A 25,012-nucleotide genomic window follows, 5' to 3' on the forward strand; every position below is an offset into this window, starting at 1 on the left:
ACCAATGGTACATATTGGCTTAGAGCCAATGGGGTCCGTTTGCTTGACCAATAGGGTGAGCAGGGTTTAGGATCCTTCGTGCAGAACTCAAGCTCCTATGTCTCCCCTTGCTTACTCCCCAACTATATACATACACAATACCCCTCCCCCCTAAGTCCGAGCGACCCTCACTGTGCACTGGGAGCACACAAAGTCCTGGAGGTAGCTCAGCCGTGATCAATCCCGCTGGGAACAGCGCAGCACTGGGATGGGGGACATCGGGCGATCCATTGTTGCCGGATCAGTCTCAACCTCGGTGGCTGAGTTGTCGTCCGTCGGGCTGCTGGAGGAGTCCATCGCTGGCAGCGGCAACATTTGCTCTGGTCACTCCAGTTGTTCCGGCTCCCTGGTGACAGGAATCGGCAGCGGCGCTGGAATTGTGGCTGCTTCCGGCAAGTCGGCTGGGTGTCGGCGTAGCTGATCGATGTGGCGCCACAGAACGCGCCCCTCCGGGGTGGTGACCCAATAGGATACTGGGCCAGTGGCGTCCTGGACCGTGGCTGGAATCCAGGCGGGGCCCGCTCTGCAGTTTCAGGCGAACACTGGGTCGTCCTGCTCAACGACCCTTGGTGTGGCAGTCGAGTCTTTGCGGCCCGGGTACTCAGGTGCCAGGTCGGGGTGCAACCGGTCGAGCAGAGTTTTTGGCTGACGATGAGGAGGCAGTCAGGCGGCCCCTTGTAACAGCCCAAGGGGCCATGCCAAACATCCTCGTACTCGGCCCAGACGGACTCGAGGGACGCTCTGTTGAGGTGGTGCAGGCCCATGATTTGCAGTCTGAGGGCCTTGAACCACTCAACTCCCAGGAGGCTGGCGCGGGGCCCCTTGATGACGGCGAGGCGCAGGCGGCTGGCGACACCCTCGACCTGAACGCGGTGGCGTTGGAAGTCCGTAATGATCAGGCTGAAAGACTGCAGCTTGGGCATCAGGGCATGCTCGGCCAGGTCCCGGAAGGTGTCTGCAGATATGATGGACAGGGCGGACCCAGAATCCACTTCCATTTCGCAGGGCGTCCCCTCAATGAAAACGGTGGTTGAGCGCTTGTCAACGCCATGGACCTTGCGCAGGGCAAGGGTGTGGACGCGGCAGCGGTCGCGGCGGTCACGGCACAGGGACCCAGAGTCTTTGTCGTCGGAGAGAGCGTGGACCGGTCGGGCGGTGCCATCTTTCTTCCCCGGGCAAGACGGCTTCCTTGACAAGCGGCAGACCTTGGCAATGTGGCCGGATCGACCGCACGCCTTGCAATGGGCATCGCGGAATTAGCATGTGCGGCGGTCATGGGGGTCGCCACAGCTGGCGCAGGCCCTTGACGCTGGGCCCCGTGGCTTGGGTGCCCTGGTGGACATTTTCTGGGCCTCGTCGCCAGAGTCGCCGTCGCTGGCATGTCCAAAATGGACGGGGGCAGTCTCTCTCGGACCCCTGGCAGAGGAGGTGGTGGCGCGGTCCCCAATACGCTTGTCACGGTCCTCAGACTCGGCCGTGGTCGCCTCCTCGATGGCCATCGCCAGCGTTGCCTCCTTTTTCCCTTTCATGCGGCGGCGCACCTTTGCATCCCGGAGGCCAAACACGAACCGGGCCTGGAGCATCTTGTCGAGGGCTGAGAATGCACAGGACCTTGTGATCTGGCAGAGAGTGGCAAGGTACTCGGCAGCGGTCTCCCCAGGTTGTTGGTCGCAGAGGTGGAAGTCGTGGCGGCGGGCCAATACCGTGGGCTGCGGGGTGAAATGGCCGCCCAGCGCCGTCATGATGGCGTTGAAACCAGTATCCTCGAGCTTCGCGGGGGCCATGAGGGTCTGGGCCAGCTGGAACGTCCGGGGCCCGCAGACCCTGAGGAAAACTGCCCGCTTCTGCACAGCGTCCATAAACTTGTTTGCTACCATGAAGAAAGCGACATGGGAAGTGTAGCTCTCCCATTCGCTGGGGTTGGAGATGTTTAATGCCTCCAACGAACCGGTGGTGGCCATAAGTGCGGTGTGTTCGTCTCTCTCGAGAATCCAAATGAATCAGCAATCGGGCCGGGCTGCCTACCGGACACAGCAAGGTCGCAGAGCAAGGCAGTAGCTGTGGGACAGCTGGCATGTGATTCAGCAATGCGGACCGGGCTGCCTACCGGTCACTGTGAAACAGCAGAGCGGGAGTGATTCAGCAGGTCAGCCGGTCACTCTCCAGTCTTCGTTGCCACTGTTATATCCGCGTGGGAAGGATTCACGAGGTCGGAGACGGAGTTCAAACAACAACCGCGTTTATTGATGACAGGAACAGAACTCCTTAACACAATGAGCAACCCCTGTTTATATGCCCCCTTGGCTGCCTGCGGCCACTCCCCCCTTGATCCGTGATAGGGGGACATAACCTCCTGGTGACCAATGGTACATATTGGCTTAGAGCCAATGGGGTCCGTTTGCTTGACCAATAGGGTGAGCAGGGTTTAGGATCCTTTGTGCAGAACTCAAGCTCCTATGTCTCCCCTTGCTTACTCCCCAACTATATACATACACAACAGTGGCTGCATAAGGAATACTGGCAGGTTGATATCCTGGTGTAGGTGAAATTTTGATACTATCCTGGGCCAGAATTCAAGGGATGGTTGTACGACTACCCTTGAGTAAAACTGGGGGTGGGGGTCATGAGGAAGGGCCTGGAGTTAACTGTCTTTCCTGGCTGGCATTATGGCTACCAAGAATATGGTTTTCATAGAATGAACATGTGGCCCTGGGTTTGAAGGGTTTGCCCATCAATTTGGCCAGTACCAGTGAGATACTCCATTGAGGAATAGGGGGTCAGACTGGTTTAAACTGGTTTAATAACCCTTTAAGGAAACTTTGGATTCCCTTTGTGTGAAGACTGATTTTTTCCCCCCAGATGTCTGTGGGGAAGTATGCCATGGCTGCCAGGTGTACCTTGACCAAGGATGAGGACATAACCTCACTGACTAGAAGGTAATCAAAAATTTGTCCATGGGGCATGACACTGGGTCATGACATGAAACACTTTCATTTTGTGAAGTATGAGCACCACATTTTGTGAAGTATGAGCACATTTAGTAATACATGTTTCACAGGTTCTGAAAAACAATTTTGCCGGGGAATGAATGAGCCATGCTGTTAATGCAGGCTGCATATGTTTGGGTGCAGGAATGGGCCCTGCCATAGGAAATCGTGGTGGGGTAGGAGGACATGACATCTGTCTTGGGACATCTTGAGCAGCGTGGAGAACCACACTTGTCTGGGCCAAAACAGAGCTGTGCCCCATTGTTGAAAAATCAGGAGGAGGAAGTGGTCGTTCAGGTCCCACTCGTGAGGTGCTAAAGGACCGCATCTGAGGAAGTTTGCAGTGGGGATGCTGCTTCCTGCTATATTCAATGCCTAATAGGGGATCCGTGAAGGATGCACCATTCACGTATTGTTGTTGGGGCTGTGCCACCCTTTTTGTTTATATAGAGCATCACTGTTAGATTGTCTGTTGCATCCTGGAATTTCTTCCCCATTAGGTGGGGCCAGAGGGCAGATAGTGCTAGATAGACTGTGTTGATCTCGAGGGTGTTTGCGTGAAGTGATTTCTCATGAGTGGGCCAAACTCTGCTGACTGGAAATGAGTCGGCACGAACACTGCAGCCTGACAGTGAAGTGCCTGTAGTAAGGCATGGTGGGGGGGAGGTGGAATGGATCCCCTGATAAGAGGTTTTGAGGAAGGGAACGTATGACATGTCTGGGGGCATTCCATTTTCTGGATTGAGGGCATCAAAGACACTTTGGAGCCACAGCTGCAGGGTGAACATGTGTACTCTGGCGTACGGGACTATGGCTGTGGTAGATGCCATTAACCCCAGTAGTTGTCTGAAGAATATGGCAGTTTGGAGCCAGAGACAACTGCAACAGAATTCCCCTAGATGCATAGGTAGGATTCTGTCTGGGGTCAGAAAGGCCTTCAGCTGGGAGGAATATAGTATCACTCCTATGCAGGACACCCTTTGGGTAGGTTCGTCTCGACTTTTTAAAGTTGCCTCATAACCCGAGTCCCGTTAGGACTTTCATCATTAGCCGGACATCTGCTAGGAGTTTCACCTTGGAATCTGCTACGGTCAACCAGTCGAAGAGGCTGCCGCATTGGAAGTGGAGGTATTTTTGGAAGTCTGGCCTGATTCTTACGTGGAAATAGGCATCTAATTCTAGGATTAAGAATTGTACAGCCAGATGCAGTAAAGGAAGGACGTCTGCAATAGATAACGTTCTGAACATTTTTATTAACAAGAACTTGTTTAGGTTCCTCAGGTTGAGCGCCAGTCTCCCCCTCCCCCGTTCTTTTTGACTGCTGCTCTGTTGGAGGTACATTTGTGATGGCTTTTTTGCCTAATAGGACCACTATTTCTGCTAGCAGTTGAGGGAAAGGCTTTGGTGGATTGGGGGCAGGTGAAGAGTGTCTGGGAATTTCAAGGAACTCTGTGGCACACCCTTTTGATATAATGGTCGGGAGCCATTGATCTTGACAAACGGTCTCTGGTGTTATGTGGGAAAGGTTTTGTCCCCAAAATAGTCAGTAATTACCAAAAGCTCTGCCTGGGTGGATGAGACAGTTTAGGGGGTTGGGATCTGGACTTTACTTTTTGAGAAGGAAACCTTCTCCTAGGAGGGGTGTGTGGTTGCTGAGGAGGCCTGTGAAAGGGGTTGGTTTGTGTAATGTGGTACACTCTGCCCTATATAAGAGCTATGGTAAGGCCTATAATATTGTCTGGCCCTTTGGGTGTTCGGGGGAGCAGGAGTGAAGCCTTTTGTCTTTTCTCATTTTAGTGAGGACCTCTTCAGTCTTTACTACTAAATAGTTCAGTCCAATCAAACAGGAGGTCTGTGAATCTGGCTTTGGTTTCACATGATAGTAACATTGAATGGAGCCAGGAATGACGGCAGGGCAAAGTTTTCGTGGCCAGGCTGTGGGCCACACAGTCTGCCCCGTGCTTGATGGGGGAGATCTGCTGCTTGGAGAGCTTCGATGCCTCTAGTGCCAGGAGCTTGGCAAGTTTGCGTTTTTCTTCTGGCAACATTTCAAGATAGGGAGCAGTGCCATACCACAGGAACAGTTGGTATCTGGCCATTAGACACTGGCAATTAGCAATCTTGAAGGTTGAGGAGGAGGAGGAGGTATAGATCTACATAAAGCTTGAGGCCCTCTCTGATGACAGGTGCGGAGTGCGTTTGTTTCTTCCCTGAATGGAGTTGTCCACTAAGGAGTTGGCAGTGGGGTGTTGCGATTGAAAAGGACAGATCTTCTTGCTTGGTCTCATATTGGTTTTTGACCTTGCATACTGACGGTGGCACAGAGGCAGGCTTGAGCCAGGGCCCTTTAGTTACTTCTAACCGTCCTTTCATGACAGAGAAGGTGACTGACCCAGTGGAGTTGGGATGCATCACATTGAACACTGGATCTGTGGCCATTGAGTGGAGCACAAGAGACTAGGGCTGTTGAATTAAAAAAAATTCGGTATAGTTTGGATTCGGCTGAATTCGGCCCGTTTAGATTCGGGATATGCCGAAGTCCGAACTCCCTCCCTTCGGGTCCGTGCAATTCGGTAGGAATTCAAAGTTCGGGGAAAAATTCGGCAGAATAAAGCCATTAAAAACACAACCGCTTCTTTCCGCGGCTCTGGGGGGGCATTTTTGGGGCTAGAGGTCCCAAACTTTGAGCGGAGCTTCAAAGGACGCTTCTTGAAAGACCCCCCAAGTTTTGTAAAGATTGGGTCAGGGGGGTTGAGATATGGGCCCCGAAAGGGGTCCCGCCCACCCTTAATGTGCATCTCTGAGCAGAGCTTGCCACCCACGCACAAAGCTCCCAGCCCCGACAAACAGCTGAGAAGTTTGCAAAGCATTGCAACACAACTGCAAGCAACACGACTGCAAAAGCAACACAACCTTGTAAGCAACACCTTTGCAATTGTGCAAAGCAACACCTGACACCTGGGAGTTTACAAACCATGGAAAGAGACAGAGGCAGCTAGCTATGCATAATGAGCAGGGGTGGAATTTCCCCTTTTGCATGGGACTCCAAATGCATTCTTTAAGTCACCATTTGAAAACAAGTTTTGAGCAAGCATCCAAATAGACCTAACCGCTCTTATGAATGAGGGAAAACCTGAAGACACACAACTGAAACCCCCCCTCAAACCAGGGAGAGAGAGACTCAGGGGGGAACACACACCCCAGGCAGAACCGGCAAAAGCCCCCTTTGGCTTCCACCCACCCACCCACCCACAGAAACTGCTCCCTCCCCACATACACACAGACTCTGCTTCCCCACACACACTCACACACAGGAGAAAAATTATAGATTAAAGCCCCCAAAGGGGTCTTACTGTGGCTGTCTTCTGTTCCATCAGGAGGGGCTGGGGAGGACTCGGTAATCCAAGACGATTCCATTTAGGCACAGGACATTTTGCTCTGGAGATGCATACTGATCCATTCATCCCAATAGGGGAAAGGGGAAAGCCCATATCTCGGGACCCCCTGACCCAATGTTTACAAAACTTGGGTGGTCTCTTAAGAAGGCTTGTCTGAAGCTCCGCTCAAAGTTTGGGATCTGCACCCCCAAAAATGCGCCCCCTGCAGCCACGGAAAGAGAAAAGGGGGGGAGCCGATATTTCTGCCCCCACTGAACCCATATTTACAAAACTTGGGTGGTATCTTAAGGATTGTTTGAAGTTATGCTGAAAGTTTGGGGGCTGTATCCCCAAAAAAGCGCCCCCTGCAGCCACAGAAATGGAAAAGGGGGGGAGGGAAAAGGGGTGGAGCCCATATCTCGAGACCCCCTGACCCAATGTTTACAAAACGTGGGGGTATCTTAAGAAGGCTCATCTGAAGCTCCACTGAAAGTTTGGGGTCTGTACCCCCAAAAATGCGCCCCCTGCAGCCATGGAAAGAAAAAAGGGGGGAGCCCATATCTCGGGACCCCCTGACCCAATGTTTACAAAACTTGGGTGGTCTCTTAAGAAGGCTTGTCTGAATCTCTGCTGAAAGTTTTGTGTCTGTACCCCAAAAAATACGCTCCCTGCAGCCACAGAAAGTAGCGAATGTGCACAAGCACCCCCCACACACACACACACGAAGCTTTCCCTCTCTCTCTCTCTCTCCCCTGCCGGGCCGCACATCAGCTGATTCCTCCAGTACTCAATCCTGACTGATTGGCCAGAAGAAGACCCAGCTTGTCCACCGATTGGCCGGGGGAAGAGAATTCTGCTTACTGACGGTTATGCTGCTTACTGACAGCCCCGAATTGGCCGGATTTATTCGTGAACTCCCGAACTCGCTGAATTCGGCTCCCCAGTTTCCCGCCATTTTTGAGTTCGGTTCGTCCCGAACTAAAAACCACCGAATCAGGGGAAATTCGGCTGTTTTTCAGTTCGGGCCGAACCGAATCAACAGCCCTACAAGAGACATTGGTTTTGAGTGATCTGGCAATATGGATAGGTTGCTCAGCATAGAGCCTAAAGTCTTCACTAGGGAAATAAAGTCTTCACTAGGGGAAACTGTCCTCTGAGGACGGTGACTCATTATTCAATGCTCATTATTCAGTGACTGATCATAGTCCCAATAGGATTGAAAGTCTGGCATGATGCCATTGGAGAATTGGGATGTTCTAAGGATGTTATTGGGGGTCTTGCATGGCATTGGTTGGATCAGAACAGAGAAAGGCATATGGATCCCAATTCTGGTCATCATAGTATGCATTGTACAGTTTGTCTAAAAGAGGCCTCAGGGAAGAAACAGAGAGATGCATCGCCAGATGCGAACGAGATCATAGAATCATAGAGTTGGAAGGGACCACCAGGGCCATCAAGTCCAACCCCCTGCACAATGCAGGAAATTCACAACTACCTCCCCCCTCCACACCCCTAGTGACCAGAAGATGGCCAAGATGCCCTCCCTCTCATCATCTGCCTAAAGTCACAGAATCAGCATTGCTGACAGATGGCCATCTAACCTCTTCTTAAAAACCTCCAGGGAAGGAGAGCTTATAACCTCCCGAGGAAGCCTGTTCCACTGAGGAACTGCTCTAACTGTTAGAAAATTCTTCCTAATGTCTAGACGGAAACTCTTTTAATTTAATTTCAACCCGTTGGTTCTGACCTTCTTGAGCAACAGAAAACAACTCGGCACCCTCCTCTATATGACAGCCCTTCAAGTACTTGAACATGGTTATCATATCCCCTCTCAGTCTTCTCCTCTTCAGGCTAAACATACCCAGCTCCTTCAACCTTTCCTCATAGGACTTTGTCTCCAGACCCCTCACCATCTTTGTTGCCCTTCTCTGGACACGTTCCAGCTTGTCTACATCTTTCTTAAATTGTGGTGCCCAGAACTGAACATAGTACTCTAGCTGAGGTCTAACCAGAGCAGGGTAAAGCGATACCATCACTTCACGTGATCTGGACACTATACTTCTGTTGATGCAGCCCAAGACTGCATTTGCCTTTTTAGATACAGCAACACACTGCTGACTCATGTTCAGTGTTTGGTCTACTAAGACCCCAAGATCCTTTTCACACACACTACTGCTCAAACAAGTCTCCCCCATCCTATAATTATTCATTTGATTTTTCCTACCTAAATGCAGAACTTTACATTTGTCTTTGTTGAAGTGCATTTTATTAGTTCTAGCCCATTTCTCCAGCCTGTCAAGATCACCCTGCATCTTGGTTCTGTCTTCTACCGTATTTGCTACCCCTCCCAATTTAGTATAATCTGCAAATTTAATAAGCATCCCTTCTATTCTTTCATCCAAATAATTTATAAAGATGTTGAACAACACAGGGCCCAGCACAGATCCCTGAGGAACTCCACTAGTCACTTCTCTCCAAGTGGACGAGGAACCATTTGTCAAGAAGTTGAGGTCTCTCAATTTCTTGGATTGTATTATTTCTTTTGGGTTCAGGCCTAGAAGCCTATGAATTTTGTGTTATTGGGATTTTAGACCAGAAAAATAAGTTTCCTTTTGAAAACTGCTTTTGTGGAGGGAGAAAGGTAAGCCCCAGCTGGTGCTAGTTAACCTCTCCCCTTTCTGGAATGCAAGGCCGTGCCTTACCCTAGTAGTTAATCGGTCAGCCATCATGACAATGTCCAGGTTCAGGTAGTTCTGCAGGCTTCCTCACCTGAAAACACCTCTTAGTGAGTCAGCATTTCTGACTAAGCGATTAATTAACAGCTAATTGCTTTTGTTTTCTCGATTGGTTTCTATGAGCTCATCCTTTTGAGAAAACGAATATAAGGACAGACCAACCCTAAACAAACTATGCATGCTTTGGGGTACAGCAGGAGAGCTGTGCTGGCTGCATCAAAACCCATTTGATTTTGGCCCTTGAGGGGGAAACTCTGGTCAACTTGACCTGCTTGGAGAAACCTTTTGGACAACCGTTTGAAACTCTTGAATGCTGGAAGCATCTTTGGAAGTTGGTAACTATAAACCTGATGCAAGAAACCTTTGCCAATCCTTTTGAACCAAAAAGGCTTTTGAATGTATTAGCTAGCTATGCTGAATAGTATATTGTTTTCTTGCTTAACACTTCATGACTTTTTCTTTCCTGTAAACCAGCTTGAATCTTATAAATAAATTGTTAGCCTTTAAATGGCTTGTGTCTGTGATTTTGGGATTCTAAGCCTAAATTCTAAGTGCCTTGTGTGAGTGTAAAACCACCTACCAAAAACCTGAGACATTTTTGGGAGTGTAATCTTTCCCTGGCAGGCCTCTACCTTGCAAGGTAAGTGTTGCACTTAATTTTGGAGTGAGTTGGGAGAGGATTGCCCTTATCTTCTCCCTGGAGCTCAATCTTTTGAAAGGGCTGGTGGCAGCTACTCCTTGGGCTTGGGGCGAAAGCCTGGAGTTCAAGGTTTTGTCTTTTGGAAAACTTTTGACCAAACCAAAGCAGCCTCCAACTGGTGGAGACAGGTTGGGGAGCTCTTTGACACCATTAACTAGCACTCTTTGGGTACGATCTGTCAACCAGTTGCAGATCCATCTAACAATAATAGGATCTAACCCACATTTTCCCAATTTGTCAACTAGAATACTATGTGGAACCTTATCAAAAGCCTTACTGAAATCAAGATAAACTACGTCTACAGCATTCCCCTGATCCAGCAAGGTAGTAACTTTCTCAAAAAAGGAGATAAGATTAGTCTGACATGACTTATTCTTGAGAAACCCATGCTGGCTCTTAGTGATCAGATCCATCCTTTCTAAATGCTCAAGGACGGACTGTTTGATGATTTGTTCAAACACCTTTCCTGGTATACGAGTCAAGCTGATGGGTCGGTAGTGTCAGGCCTGTATCTCAGTTACTTTGTTTTTCTTTCGTTTCTATCGCTGACCTGACCACTGACTAAGCTCAAGGACAACCCTGCATACCAAAGCCTGTTTGAAGCTCTGGGAACAGTCCTGGGAACACAGCTATGTTTGTGTTCTGTAATCACTTGCAAATATCCTTGCCTTTATACTCGCTGAGTGTTAGACAGCAAGCTCATTGCTGTCACCTTTCCCTTCATGCTCTGTAATACCTATTTGACCAGTAAAGCCATCTTCTTTGGACCTGACTGTCTCTGTTGTGGTTTCTGGTTCGATGGGCCAAAAGCTGACATTGTGACAGCAATCCGCTTTTTCTTTTTTCTCTTCTCATCTGCCTGGCTAAAGCCTCGGAGGGTTCGCCAGGCGCTCGGATTGAAGCTGGGATGGTGCTCTCCGAGTTATTTGCCCGTGGCTGAAGCCCCTGTGCGGTTTGCCCGGATTCCTGGGGGGAGCTTGGTCGCTCCCCAGACAGTGGGTTCCTCACCAGAGCCCTGGAAGGTCCCATCCTTAATACCTTCCTTTGAGGACGCCCTAGGCAAAGTTCATCGGGCAGACGTGGAACGTAGCCATCTGACTGGACTTGTACAGGCGCAGCGCGGAGGCCAGCGCCCGTCACGACCTCCAAGCGTCAAATTATCTAGTGGAAAATGCTCGACTGGCCCGGGTGTGCAAAGCCGGGCCAAAAGCACTGGCAAAACAAATGGTTGCGCTCTTCCACGGAATGACCTCAACCACCACTTCAATGGCCAAAATTGCTAAGCTGTCAACCCCCGCCTCTGGTGTCAGCGCAGCGACCTTAGAGGTTCAGGTCCAGCCGCGACTGGATCTTCCAGATCAAGCCGGACCTATTTCGGCATGGAAGCAGGAGGCTCTGCCACTAGTTACCACTGCCCTGACCACCAAACTCAAAGCAGATCAAGTTTTGGCGGACCCCCTGCCTATAACGAATGGGTCCGTGCACAAAATGTCTCCGCCCCCCGCTTAGTAAACGCCTTTCACACCACCTACCCAAACAAGCCATCCCCCTTGCAAGGAGGGAGGGGGCCTTAAGGGGGGCAGAATGTCAAGCCTATATCTCAGTTACTTTGTTTTTCTTTCGTTTCTATCGCTGACCTAACCACTGACTAAGCTCAAAAACAACCCTGCATACCAAAGCCTGTTTAAAGCTCTAAAAACAGTCCTAAAAACAGCAGCTATGTTTGTGTTCTGTAATCACTTGCAAATATCCTTGCCTTTATACTCGCTAAATGTTAGACAACAAGCTCATTGCTGTCACCTTTCCCTTCATGCTCTGTAATACCTATTTGACCAGTAAAGCCATCTTCTTTAAACCTAACTGTCTCTGTTGTAGTTTCTAGTTCAATAAGCCAAAAGCTAACAGGTAGTTACCTGGATCCTCCTTTTTCCCCTTGAAGATGGAGACAACATTTGCCCGAGGGTTGATGACAGGATAGTCCAGAATCAACAAGTTCATCCTCTGACACTGATGATACCCACACTGGGACATTTTGATGGACACTTTAGACACACACACACATGTGGGATACCAGAATCTGCCCTCCTAAAGTTGCCATGTTTTCCAGGGAAACTGATCTCTGTACTCTGGAGATCAGTTGTACTACTCCGAATATTCCAGGCCCTACCTGGAGGCTGGTAAACCTACCCTGCAGGGTGCCTCTTATTTTCAGTTCAGAAGATTTAATGGCACCTAAATTTCTGGAAGAGGGGGCAGTAATGTCCTCCAATTCCCCCCTCCCAGTGCAGAAAAATATTTTGCCCCAGTGCTGTTTCTGATGTCCTGCTGATCCCAAGGATCAAAATTGGGGAGGGGGTGCAGGGAACTGAAGCAGGAGGGGGAGCAGGAAGGTCTCACTCCACTAAGTCCGCAGATGCTCAGATATATCCCAGTATTCTAAAGGCTAGTGTGAAGACCTGGGAGAATTCAACATATATTTATTGTTTTGAGCATATATTTATTGGTTAAAGGTGTCTAATTTTGTCCACAGTATAATGCATATTACGCATGATACCCAGTAACTCTTTTGAACACCATTTCCCAGCGTGGCATCTGCCCCATGTTTCAAGAAAATAGGCAAGGCCCTTGCCCTGTGAGGCTTGTGGTTAGAGTTGCCAACCTCCAGTTACTAGCTGCAGATCTCCTGCTATTACAACTGACTTCCAGCTGACAGAGATGAGACAGAGATCAGACCACCTGGAGAAAATGGCCACTTTGGCAATTGGACTCTATGGCATTGAAGTCCCTCCCCTCCCCAAGCCCTGTCCTCCTCAGGCTCCTCCCCAAAAACTTCCCGCTGGTGGCAAAGAGGGACCTGGCAACCCTACTTGTGGTTGGTTCCCACCTTGAAGCAGGCACCACTAGAGAACCTCCAGGTACTTCTACCAGAACTTGCACAGAAAGGCAATCCAAACCAATGGTTAACAAATAAATTGAACTTAGTTAACAAGAAGGTAAGTATATATACAAGTGCTCATTACACAAATAGTCACAACAACAAGTACACACAAAGGTGTATATACAGAATCAATGTATCCAATAATAATGTAATAATCTCTTCCTTTTCGTTTATGTATTCACAGGGATCAAGGGTAAGTATCCCTAGGTCAGAGAGGTCCTAGCTGGAGATCTCCTGCTATTACAACTGATCTCCAGCCGACAGAGATCTGACAGAGATCAGTTCCCCTAGAGAAAATGGCCACTTTGGCCATTGGACTCTATGGCATTGAAGTCCCTCCCCTCCCCAAACCCTGCCCTCCTCAGGCTCCACCCCAAAAACTTCCTGCTGGTGGCAAAGAGGGACCTGGCAACCCTACTTGTGGTTGGTTCCCACCTTGAAGCAGGCGCCACCAGAGAAATGGGCAAGCTGTGCGCCTCCCTGAGATACAGGCCTCCTGCCAGGGATGGAAACAAACATGGCTCTTTTGGTTGAGGTCAATGGCAAATGAGGCTCTCTGTGAGTTGTGGATTGAGTACCATTGCTATAATGTGTGGCAATGTTAAATGTTTTCACAATGTTATCAAGTTTAACTTGATTTCCAAATATGCTGCTAATCCTATTGGACAGAAACAGTCTCATGCAGTCATGAGTAACACACTTTCTTTGTGTTTTCTATTTTGAATTTTTGTTTTTTCCTGCTTTTCAGATGAAAAAAAGATATATCTGATAAGGTAGAATAAGATCCAGCATTTGCAGCTCTCCCTCTCCCTCTTTCTGATTGGTTATCTATGAAACTTTGCATGTAAAAAACTAAGGCTTTCATATTTTAAATGTTAAAAATATGCTGAATGGTATAATTGTGTATGCTAAAGTACAAATAATGTATTTTGTGTCAATACAACAACAAAATCAATTAAAACTTGATAAGAACGTTAAGTACTGCATATACTTCCATTATCCCCCCCCCCCAATTTTTTTTCCAAGGAGGGAAAACATTTTCCCCGCTGTGGTTTAAAGGTTTCTGGAAATATTACCTTTCTACTACCTATCCCTAGAACTCTGTCTTATGTGGTCTGGGCTTTGATTTATCAGGCCTCACCCAGACACCTATTCAGAAGTTTCACCGTCTCACCTGGATCAGATACCAAGAAGAGATAGAGCTCTGTGCCATCCACATGTTGGCCTCCCCAGCCATTTGTGTAGGTGCTAAACCCCCTAAGAAGCCCCATAAGAATGGGACCATCAGAGTGCAAGATGACTGCTTCTCTTCCCAGACAGGCAACCCAGGATACCCAGTTTATGGCATTGGAAGCTACCGGGAGTGGCAAGAGAATCACGAAGGTCACCATCCTGTCCCTCTCCTGGTATAAGTTGCCGGTGAAGGTATTTGAGGGACGTTTCCGCCTCCAAACCTGCACGAGCCACATTGAAGTGGATCCCTGTCATATTGGTCATCCAGAAATGTCTGAAACTGCACGCACACGCTCGAGCACCTTGGCCAAGAAAAGAAGAGGTTGACCAGCCAGAAATCAGAAGAGTTGTTTGGGTGGGGAGCAGGAGGGTGAAAACATTAGTCCCCTGGAAGTGCCTCCCAAATCATAAGACTCCCCCAAGCCTGGCTGGACATATTTTCACCGTCCTCCAGTTGCTGACGGCTCCCCGTCCGGGGGGGGGGGAAGGGAGGAGCAAGCAAAGGGAGGGGTGGTAGGAGTCAGTGCATGTGTCCGTGCCAGCTTCTAGGCATTTCCACCCCCATCTCTGTAAGCTCCTTGGGAGAAGGGCAGATGCTGCTGCCTGCCTTTCTTGCAATTCATCCTTTAGTCTGCTGTTGATTGTAAGTCTCCCAGTACCATCCTGGGCAGTTACTCCACTCCTCTGGAATTAATGGGTTTAGACTGGAGTCACTCTCTATGGCTGCACCTTAAATCTTACACCTACCTGACCTTTGTGTTACTCATCACTCAGGGCTATGCAATGCTTGTCCTCAGCCAGAGGTGAGACCCACAGGAGACACCTGGGGCAGCGGATCTCTAACTCTTGCACCTGCCTTGGATGGCTTATCAGTGGACTGAAGTAATCCGCCTTAACAAAGAAAGGCTGGGGATTACAAGGGTTTAGAGGCAGAGGCTTTATGCTGTGTGCAGAAATGCAGAAATCCCAGAGGATATTTACTTCTTACTGTGGCACTGGAATGTGTACCTTTGTAGTGGCTGCAGCTTTCGAAAAGGAGGAGGGCTGAACAGGGCCTTCGGGAAGAGGCTTTCCTCTTTGTTCCCTGCTGTTCTCCTGCCTTTAGTCTCGCTTGTGAAGAAAGTAGTGTGGGGCATTGTTTGCTGGGGTTTTATTTAATCTCAAGAGTTGGAAGGGACCACTAGGGTCATCTAGTCCAACCTCCTACCAACACAGGAACTATCTCTGACAAGCAGGTATCCAATCGACAATTAAAAACCTTCGATGAAGAATCTATCACCTGCTGCAGTGTCAAAGATACCTTCAGAAAGTTCTTCCTCAAATATAACAAAGCCTCTTTTGCTGTAGTTTATATCCATTAGTCTGAGTTCTGTCATCCAACATGTCTGAAAACATGTCTCCTTCATCCTCTGCATGGCATCCCTTTAGGTATCGGAAGGTGGTGATCATATCACCTCGCAAACGTCTCTTCTCCAGTATAGAAATTTCCAGCTTCTTCAGCTTCTCCTCATAGGACATGGTCTCCAAACCCCTCACCAGCTTTCTTGCCCTACACTGGATTCCTTCCAGCTTCCTTCCTAAACGATGGTGTCAAAAACTGAACCCAGTTCTCCAGGTGAAGTCAAACCAAAGCAATGTACAGCAGTACCAGTCCCTTTCATGACCTCAACACTACACTTCTGCTAATGCAACCTAAAATCACATTAACCTTTTTTTTTTTTACCACTGCATCACTCTGATGGTTCATATTAAGTTTATGGTCCACTAGAACCCCCAAATCCTTTTCACAGGTGGTATAACCCAGCCAGGTTTCACTCATCTCATATTTACATAACTGCGTTCTTATTTTAACAAAACTACCTGCCACCGTAATAGGTGATAAAATAGTCCCCTTTTTGCTGGTGGGTAGAGAGCCAAGTATAACATTGGCGGTGGCCAAGTGTCTCTCCACCATATTTTCCTTAAAGAAATAGAAAAAAACTCCCTATTAACTGCTCAAGATCCGTGGGCCACGGAAGCTAGGAAAGAAAGTGAAAACTGAGTTCTTCAAGCAGCAACCCGGCTTTAGGCCCGCCCAGAAAGATGAAACAACATGAGACCCGGTCGCGGACTATTAATTAAACAAAGCAGGCCTGGCAATTCCTGCAAACAAATGTTTGTTTCTTGCTGTGTCTGTAATGTATGTAAATAGTAAGGCGATATGCAGGGGGAAACTTAGGAGCTGGAGTCCTGGACGAAGGATCCTAAGTCCTGCATGCGCCATTGGTCCAAACCGGCTCGCGCCATTGGCCCTAAGCCGGCACCCGCCATTGGTAACCCGGGGTTGTTTCCCCCCTATCACGGATCGGGGGGGGAGTGGCGCAGGCCGGACTAGGGAGCATATAAGCAGGGCCGTTTGCCCTGAGTTCTCCTGTTCTGTTCTGTACTACAATAAAGCGTTGTTGTTGGAACTCCGTCTCGACCTCGTGTGTCCTCCCCACGCGGACTTAACAGTGTCAACATGGCTCGTTCTGTTCCACCATTGAGAAAGGTAACTAGGGATAAATGCTATGGCCCCATCCCCAGAACTAAATGTAAGAACAAACAGAACACGGGTTTGAAATGGTTGTTTCTATGCAAACGTTACTCAAAGCTCAGAGGCTCTTATATCACATCTTGAGAGGAAACAAATTAAATGGTTGTAATACCGTCATGTGAGGCTCATGTAATTGGGCCTGTATGTGGTACATATTAGTACATTTAGCCTTTCCCGAAACACCCTGAATCACTCAGCTGAAAAGCACTTCGGAAATTGTACTTTATCTTTTAAATTTAAAATAGGATAAGAGATTATATGTATTCTATTCTATTCTATATGTATTCTGTTCTATTGCGGATTCCGTGGACTGCCAAAAAAACAAATCAGTGGGTTCTAGATCAAATCAAGCCTGAACTGACCCTAGAAGCTAAAATGACTAAACTGAGGCTGTCGTATTTTGGTCACGTCATGAGACGACAAGAGTCACTGGAAAAGACCGTCATGATAGGAAAAGCTGAGGGCAGCAGGAAAAGAGGAAGACCCAACAAGAGATGGATTGACTCAATAAAGGAAGCCACAGCCTTCAGTTTGCAAGATCTGAGCAAGGCTGTCAGAGATAGGACATTTTGGAGGACTTTCATTCATAGGGTCGCCATGAGTCGGAAACGACTTGACGGCACTTAACACACACACACACATTCTATTCCTAATTTGGCATATGCAGGTGTTGTTTATCATTGTGATTCTTTTATATTTTATCATTTGTCCTGTATGCTGGCAGATGAGAGGCACGTAGTTAGGCACCAGTCCAAGCCCCCCCCCCCCCACCGGATGGGCCAGGACCTGGTTTCAGGGGGTAGGCAAGATGAAAATGACACAGGAAGTCCGGCGCATCGAGGTGGCCCACAGGTTCCCAGGAGCACTCTTCTGGTCTGTACCCCCTTCCAGTCCAGCGGGTGTTGCAGCTGTCCCCACCAGCAGCAGGAGTCCAGGATATTCACAACCTCATACTCCTCCTGTCCATCAATAATGACTGGAGAAGAAGAAGAGTTGGTTTTTATACCCTGCTTTTCTCTCCCTTTAAGGAACCTCAAAGCAGTTTACAATCCCCTTCCCTTCCCCTCGCTACAACAGACACCTTGTGAGGTAGGTGGGCTGAGAGAGTTCAGAGAGAACTGTGACTAGCCCAAGGTCACCCAGCTGGCCTCATGTTCAGGAGTGGGGAATCAAGCCCGGTTCACCAGATTAGAGTCCTGCCACTCTTAACCACTATGCCACGTTGCACTGGAGCCAGAGCGGGTGCAGAGGTGTGCAACAGGTGTGGGGGAGCAACTGGGGTCAACAGGGAGTGGTGGAAGACTGGATGGATGCGCATTGTGGGGGGCAAGAACACACAATATGCCACGGGGATGACCGCATGACCTGAAAAGGACGGATGAACCAGGCATCCAGTTTCCGTCAGGGTTGTTGGCTTCGGAGGTGACAGGTGGACGGCATACTTGATCCCCAACCTTCAAGTCTTTGCCACCGGTCAGTGGCCTTGTAGGCTCGCTTTGCCTGCTCCAACTGTTCTTGGAGGACATGGTGGAGTGCCTGCAGTTCTCGGAGGAACTCGTCGTCAGAGAGGACGGACGGGGCAGGGGCAGTGAGGGAAGAATCGTGATGAATCCCATAGTTGGCCATGAATGGTTTTTGCCAGGTGTGCGTATGCATGGCATTGTTGTGCGCCTATTCAGCCAGTGGCAGTAGAGCGGATGTATCCTGGCCCCTGATCTATTTAATCTCTATCTACATGATTTACCTAATAAATTGCAAGCCAACTATTTCCATACTCCCATTTTGGCTGCTCATTCAATGCCAGTTTTGCTTTAGGCAAATGACAGAATACACCCAACAGCTTTGCAAGGTGCAGAACAGAAAAGGGGCCTTGTACCTTGGAGTCAGTGTCTTCCATGTAGTGACACCCCCCATGGGGTGACAGGAGCCCGTAAAAGCAAAGCCTCCCCCCTCCTAAGAAGACCAAATTGACACAAATCATTTGATTTTCCTGCACTTGGAGTGCAGTATTGGTGTGCTACAGTCAGAAGTGCTGACCTTCCAGAAGCAAATGTTTTGCATTTGGCTGCTGTGTCCCTTCAGCCTCCGTATTGTTGTCTTTGGTCTCTACTTCCCTCCATGTCGGGTTCTTGACCAAAACAGTCTTTTGAGTCCTCCAAACCTAGCCTGGGGCTATTTACCTGAAGGACCATCTCTCCTGCACCTGTGTGACACAATAACTCTGCAGAGGCCCAGCACACATTTTGCATGCGGAAGTCCAAAGAGTGGACCGTTGAGATTGCAGAAAGAGCTGAGAAAAGTCATAAGCTTCCAGCTGCTGGTTATGTTTGTAAAAAAAAAAGAAAAAAAAAGAGGGGGGGTTATCAGTGAACTCTAGGCAAGTGCAGGATTTGTTCACTAAGAGGACAGGAACTTACAGTCATGCAGGAGCCTGAGCAGTGAGGTTTCATTTTGGAAACACTTGGAAAATCCGGCATGTTTGTACGGGTGTGATTTCATAAAGTTCAGTGAATGCAAAACTGGAGATTTACAAGTAAGTGGAAGGTGATGCTATAGGGGGATGAGCACAAACCATTCCATCATCCCAGTCAAACCTTTGGAAGGAATGCAAAACCTGTGGATCTGAGCCAATAGCGGGTTCAACCTGCACCTCGCAGGCAATGAAGTGTTTCCACCACATCCACTTCAACACTGAAAATGGAGCATTGTTTACTCACCGTGAATGCTCCTTCTCTCCTGAGGCGAAGGCGTCTTGATTTGTGGGTTATTTCCTTCCATCATCGGGTAGGCAGGACCAATTCTTTTGACTTCCTGTCTCCCCCTGGTGGGAAATAGCCTGCAAAACCTCAGTTACAGTCTTGCCTAGCTATCAACAGGAATGAAGCTCCTTGATAAAAAACATGTAAACATAATTGACGACAACAACCACAGTAATAAGACCAAGGAGGACTGAACTGGTTGAAAACGGTCATCTCAGGAACCGAAAAATTTTCCAGAACCTTGACCTTAACGTTTCCGCCTTAACTAAGAATTCTAACCTGTGCCGGGTGGGCAAGACGCCTTCGCCTCAGGAGAGAAGGAGCATTCACGGTGAGTAAACAATGCTCCATTCTCCTACTGAGGCTCCAGCGTCTTGATTTGTGGGACCTCCAAGAGCTCCCAACTGGGTGGGTAGAGCACCCTATTCCACCACGTGCTGAAGAACTCTACGGCCAAAGGCCGCTTGAGCCGATGCCCACGTGTTAACCCTATAATGTTTAACGAAGGTAGAAATAGATGCCCCGGTAGCGGCTTTGCAAATTTCTTCAACCGGGGCCTGTCTATCGAAGGCCGCTGATGAGGCCGCGCTACGCAGGGAGTGAGCAGTTATTCCCTGTGGCGCTATAACTCCCTAGGCCTTATATGCCTGTATGATGCAGAGTCTAAGGGTATGACTAATAGATGCTGCTGACATCCTTTTGCCCTTACTGGGATTGCTGATACCAATAAACATATAATCAGTCTGACAGATGTCAGCGGTTCTGTCTATGTATATATGTAGAGCCCTACGTAAATCTAAGGTAAGCCAGGCCTGTTCCTTTGATCCTGATTGCTTAGGACAAAAGGAAGGTAGGTTGATTTCCTGCGACCTGTGAAAGGGAGAACTTATCTTTCGAGTAAAGGTAGGGTCTGGTATCAGAACCACTTTGTCCTTATATAAGGTACATAAACCTTCACGAATGGACAGAGCTCTGATTTCGGAAACCCATCGCGCAGACGTGATTGCAATCTGGAAAAGGACAGTCATCTGAAGGAACTTCATGTCTATGGTACATATGGGCTCGAAGGAAGCCTTTGTGAGGGCTCTAAGGACCAAATTGAGGTTCCATGAGAGAAAACGGTGTATAACCGGTGGTTGAGTCTGAGAGACACCCTTTAAAAAAGGAGATGACGTGCTGGTGCCTGGAAATAGGTACCCTATCCAGTTCTGGAATAACTGTGGCCATCGCTGCTATCTGTCTCCTTAAGGTTGAGGCTAAGAGATTAAGCTGTAGACCTTCCTGTAAAGAAAAAATCAGTACCCTCTGAATGCCCGGACGGAGTGGGTCTACCTTCTTCAATCTGGCCCATCGGACAAATGCTTTCCACGACGCATTGTATATGAGTCAAGTGGAGGGTCTGCAAGCCACTAAGATGGTGATCACTACCTCCTTTGAGTAGCCCCTAACTAGGCGAGATTGCCGTTCAAGCGCCAAGCGGTCAAGGAGAACCAGTGAGGATCTGAATGCACCAGTGGCCCTGGCGCAATGTTCCCCAATGGGTTGGAATAGCCCAAGGTTCCTGGCATGACATCTGACAAAGAGCCGCGAACCAAGGCCAGTGTGGCCAGCAGGGGGCCACCAAGATGACTTTGGCCCAGTCTTCCTTAGAACCTTGGGAAGAATGGACAGCAGGGGGGAAAGCGTACAGAAGTCCCCGGGGCCAAGGACTCAGAAGGGCGTCTATGCCCTCTGCTGCCGGGTGGTAAAACCCTTCGAGAAAACCCTTTCTACTCTGCAATTTTCTGCGGAGGCGAACAAGTCTACTAAGGGAGCTCCGAAGACGGTTGTAATCTGAGAGAAGGCCGCATGGTCTAAGTACCATTCTCCTTCATCTGCCAACTGGCGGCTTAGATGGTCCGCCTGCACATTCAGAGCTCCCTTGATATGTTCTGGCCGAATCAACTGAAGGTTTGACTGGGCCCAGGTAAAAATCTGCACCGCTTCCCGATGCAGAGCAGAGGATCGGGACCCCCCCCCTTTATGTAAGCCTTGGTTACTATATTGTCCGTTCTTATCAGGACATGCAACCCCCTGAGGAGTGGGGCGAAGGCTCGGAGGGCAAGCCGTACCGGCCTCAGTTCCAGGACATTGATATGTAACGATGTCTCCTCTGTGGACCATTGTCCCTGGGTAGAGTTAGTGGACAAGGTGGCTCCCCAACCCTCCAGACTGGTGTCTGTGATCACTTGTGTGGGCTCCCCGTGTATATAGAAGGTGTGCCTGACCAGGTTCCTTCGATCAGTCCATCATCGAAGACTCCTCCGAGTCTCTGAGGATAGGGAAATGGATCTGTTCCTCTTCTTTGCGATGTCCCTCTGGTACGGTCAAATCAGCCACTGCAGAGGCCTGGAGTGGAATCTGGCCCAGGGAACGACCGCTATACAGGCCATCATTAATCCCAGCAACTTCGCTAGGGACATGACCCCGTCTTTCCTTGTTCTGGCTAAGGATGAAAAGACATTAATTATTTTCTGAACGCGTTCCTGGGGCAGTGATAGGGCATTGAGAGAGGAATCTATTCTGACCCCCAGGTGTAACATTGACTGAGAGGGTATGAGAGAGCTCTTTTGAAAATTAAATAAGAATCCATGTTCCTGAAGAACGTGAACCACCCTTGCTGTGTGATGTATGGACTGGTGTTCTGATTGAACACAGATCAGGATATCGCCCAGGTACGGGTATACCTGGACGCCCTCCTGTCTGAGAGTGGCAATGATTGTCACTAGGGTCTTGGATGTCAACCCAAAAGGGAGGGCCCGAAATTGAAAATGGTCTTGTCCATAGGTGAACCTGAGGAAGCGTCTGTGTGAAAGGTGTATAGGTATGTGTAGGTACGCCTCTGTCAGGTCCACTGCCATCATAAAGGTGCCTGGGAGCAGTGAATCCACTACTGACTTCACCGTTTCCATACAAAGTGCCTTCGAGCCATCCGTCTGTTTAAATATTGTAAGTTAAGGATGGCTCGCCAGTTCCCGTTCTTTTTGGGGACTGTAAAAAATATGGAGGCCCCTTTCAAGGGCAGGGACCTGCTCTATGGCCCTAATAGACAATAGATGTTGAATGGCCTTTAATGTTCTGGAATGTTTCTCTGCCCTGTGTGTCATGGGAGATCTTAAGAAGTGATCCCTTTTTAGAGATGTGAATTCCAGGAGGTAACCCCTGGATATGATCTGATAGACCCAGTGGTCTGGTTGTAAGGTGGTCCACCTGGCACTGAAGAAAAGAAAATCTGCCCCCACTGGAGACAGATGGGAGTCACTGGGGATTATTCTTTGGGAATTTGTCACCTCTGTCCGACCGGGGCGGTTGGTTCTGAGGTCTGGTGAACTTGCCCCCCCTACGGAAGGGTCGTGAAGCGTTCCACAATCCCCTTCTGAAGTCAGAACGATACCTGTTTGTTGCTCGTGGGGCACGAAAGGATTGGAAACCAGGGATTCGTGGTTCCTTTTTAAATTGTTTAGGCAAGGCCTGCTTTTTATCCTTCGTCTCCACTAATATTTTATCTAATTTCTCTCTAAACAGGCGCCCTTCCTGAATGGGGTAGGCTATTAAGTTTGTTTTTGCCTTAAATTCTGCTGGCCAGGCTCTGAGCTACAGTGCCCTTCTTATGGAGGTTACTGATGCCATGGGTCGTGCTGTAAAGGACATGGAGTCCAGAGAGGCATCAGCTATTAGGGTGATGGCGTCCTGGACCCTTTGTAATCCTCCCACTATTGTATGATGTTCTGAAGGAATCAACTGGATGAGCTTCTTTACCCAAAGGAAGGAGGCTCTAGCAAATATTGATGTAGTAGCATTGGCCTGTATAGGTAATGCTGCGTTCTCATGGGCCCTTCTGCTTAAAGACTCAGCCTTTCGATCCAATTGATCCCTCAGGGATCCCATGCCGTCCTCAGGCGCAAGGCCAGGGGACTGCAAATCCACCACTGGTGCATCCACAAGAGGTACTTTCAAAAGGAGCGAGGGTGTATAGTGTTTTGATGGACTGAGGCGTCTGCTTATTGGACGCAGGACTGGTCCACTCCTCTTGAATGGCTCTGAGAAAAAACTCTGGGAATGGTACTGAATTATGACATGGCTGCTTTCTAGGAAAGCATTCAGGCACTTCCTGTTTCAGTTTAGAATTAGAGTCCTCTGTAGAGGAGGCCTCTTCATTCAGGTCCAAAGCTAATATAGCCTTTGCCAGGAGGGCCTGATAATCCTCCCCACTGAATAGGCGGCTCTGTGACTCCTCCACAGGGGCTGACTCGTCCACGGAGTCAAACACATCAGTATTGAGGGAGGAAGTGTGGGAGCTAGTGCCAGCAATAGTAAGATCAGTAGATTGTTTTAGTGCTGCCTTGGTAGGCCATTGTGAACTGGTAGAAGGACCTCCCCCAGGGCCTGTAACCTGCCCACTCTCAAAGGAATGGGATCTGGTAGACGAGGAAGTTGCTGACTCAACCGGTCCCTGAGGGGGAATTCTCATTAAGTGTGCATGAAAAGCCTGCCACTGTCTTTGCAAGGCTATATTAATCCACTCATCTGCCTCCTCCCTGGTAAGCACCGGGGCAGCTGCCCTAGGAGCAGAGGGAGAGAATTGCCCCCCCGTCATTGAAGGAAATGGTGGGGGTTGTGCTGGCACTAGCAAATAAAAGGCGGGAAAATGGGCGCCCCCCTTTGGAAAGGCAGTAGAAGCCTGTACGCCTGTCGCCGGGAAGGAGGAGGGAAAATGGCCACCTGCCCCCGGGACCAGTGGCTGAACATTACCGATTCCTGATGGAAGTCCAGAGTCGCCGTCAGGAAAACCGTGGGGGTTGAGCCTTCTGTGCCGTCGGCATGCAGCGAGTAGGCGGGATCCTTTTTCCCGGCTCTCGACATGCCCCCCGCTCTGTGACAGCGCTTTCTCTTTTTTTTTACGCCATGTAAGCTCGTTGCGACTTTTTAAGAGCCGCAGCGGCTTTTCGCGCTTTTTTTTTCTTTCTTTCTTTTCTTTAGGCGCATCATCCGCACTCTGCGCTGAGCCTTCCAAATCCCTACCCCCTAAGGCACCAACATTGTGGGCATTGGGAGTGGGCGTCTCGGACTTCTTCGGAGTAGGCTGGACCAGCTGGTAGTCCGAGACTGAGAGGAGGCCATCCTCCCTCTCCTCTGAGGCGTTTGCCATAGGAATCTCCGGGATTAACACCGGGGCTCCTATTCACTCAATCTCACAAGGGAAACGAGGGACGGCAATGAGGGAGGGAGGGAACACCCAAACAGTAGGATAGTACAAACAAACAGACAAAAAACACAAATCGATAAGGAGCTACGGTAGAAAACCTGAAAGGCTAACTTAAGCTGAGCAAGCACAGAGCTGTGCTTACGACCTGCGTACCCTTCTGAGGCAGGACGGAACTGAGGTTTTGCAGGCTATTTCCCACCAGGGGGAGACAGGAAGTCAAAAGAATTGGTCCTGCCTACCCGATGATGGAAGGAAATAACCCACAAATCAAGACGCTGGAGCCTCAGTAGGAGAAAGGCTTTCGAGGCCGGAGTGCTGTTTTGCTAATTTCCACTAGAGGGCTCCCGGTGCACTGGGATGTATATTTAGAAATCTTGACAAGATTTTTTTTGTTCTTGTTGCAGTCCGGTTTGTAAAGCAAATC

The sequence above is a fragment of the Euleptes europaea genome, chromosome 9 (genome assembly GCF_029931775.1).
Source record: "Euleptes europaea isolate rEulEur1 chromosome 9, rEulEur1.hap1, whole genome shotgun sequence".
NCBI lineage: Eukaryota > Metazoa > Chordata > Lepidosauria > Squamata > Sphaerodactylidae > Euleptes > Euleptes europaea.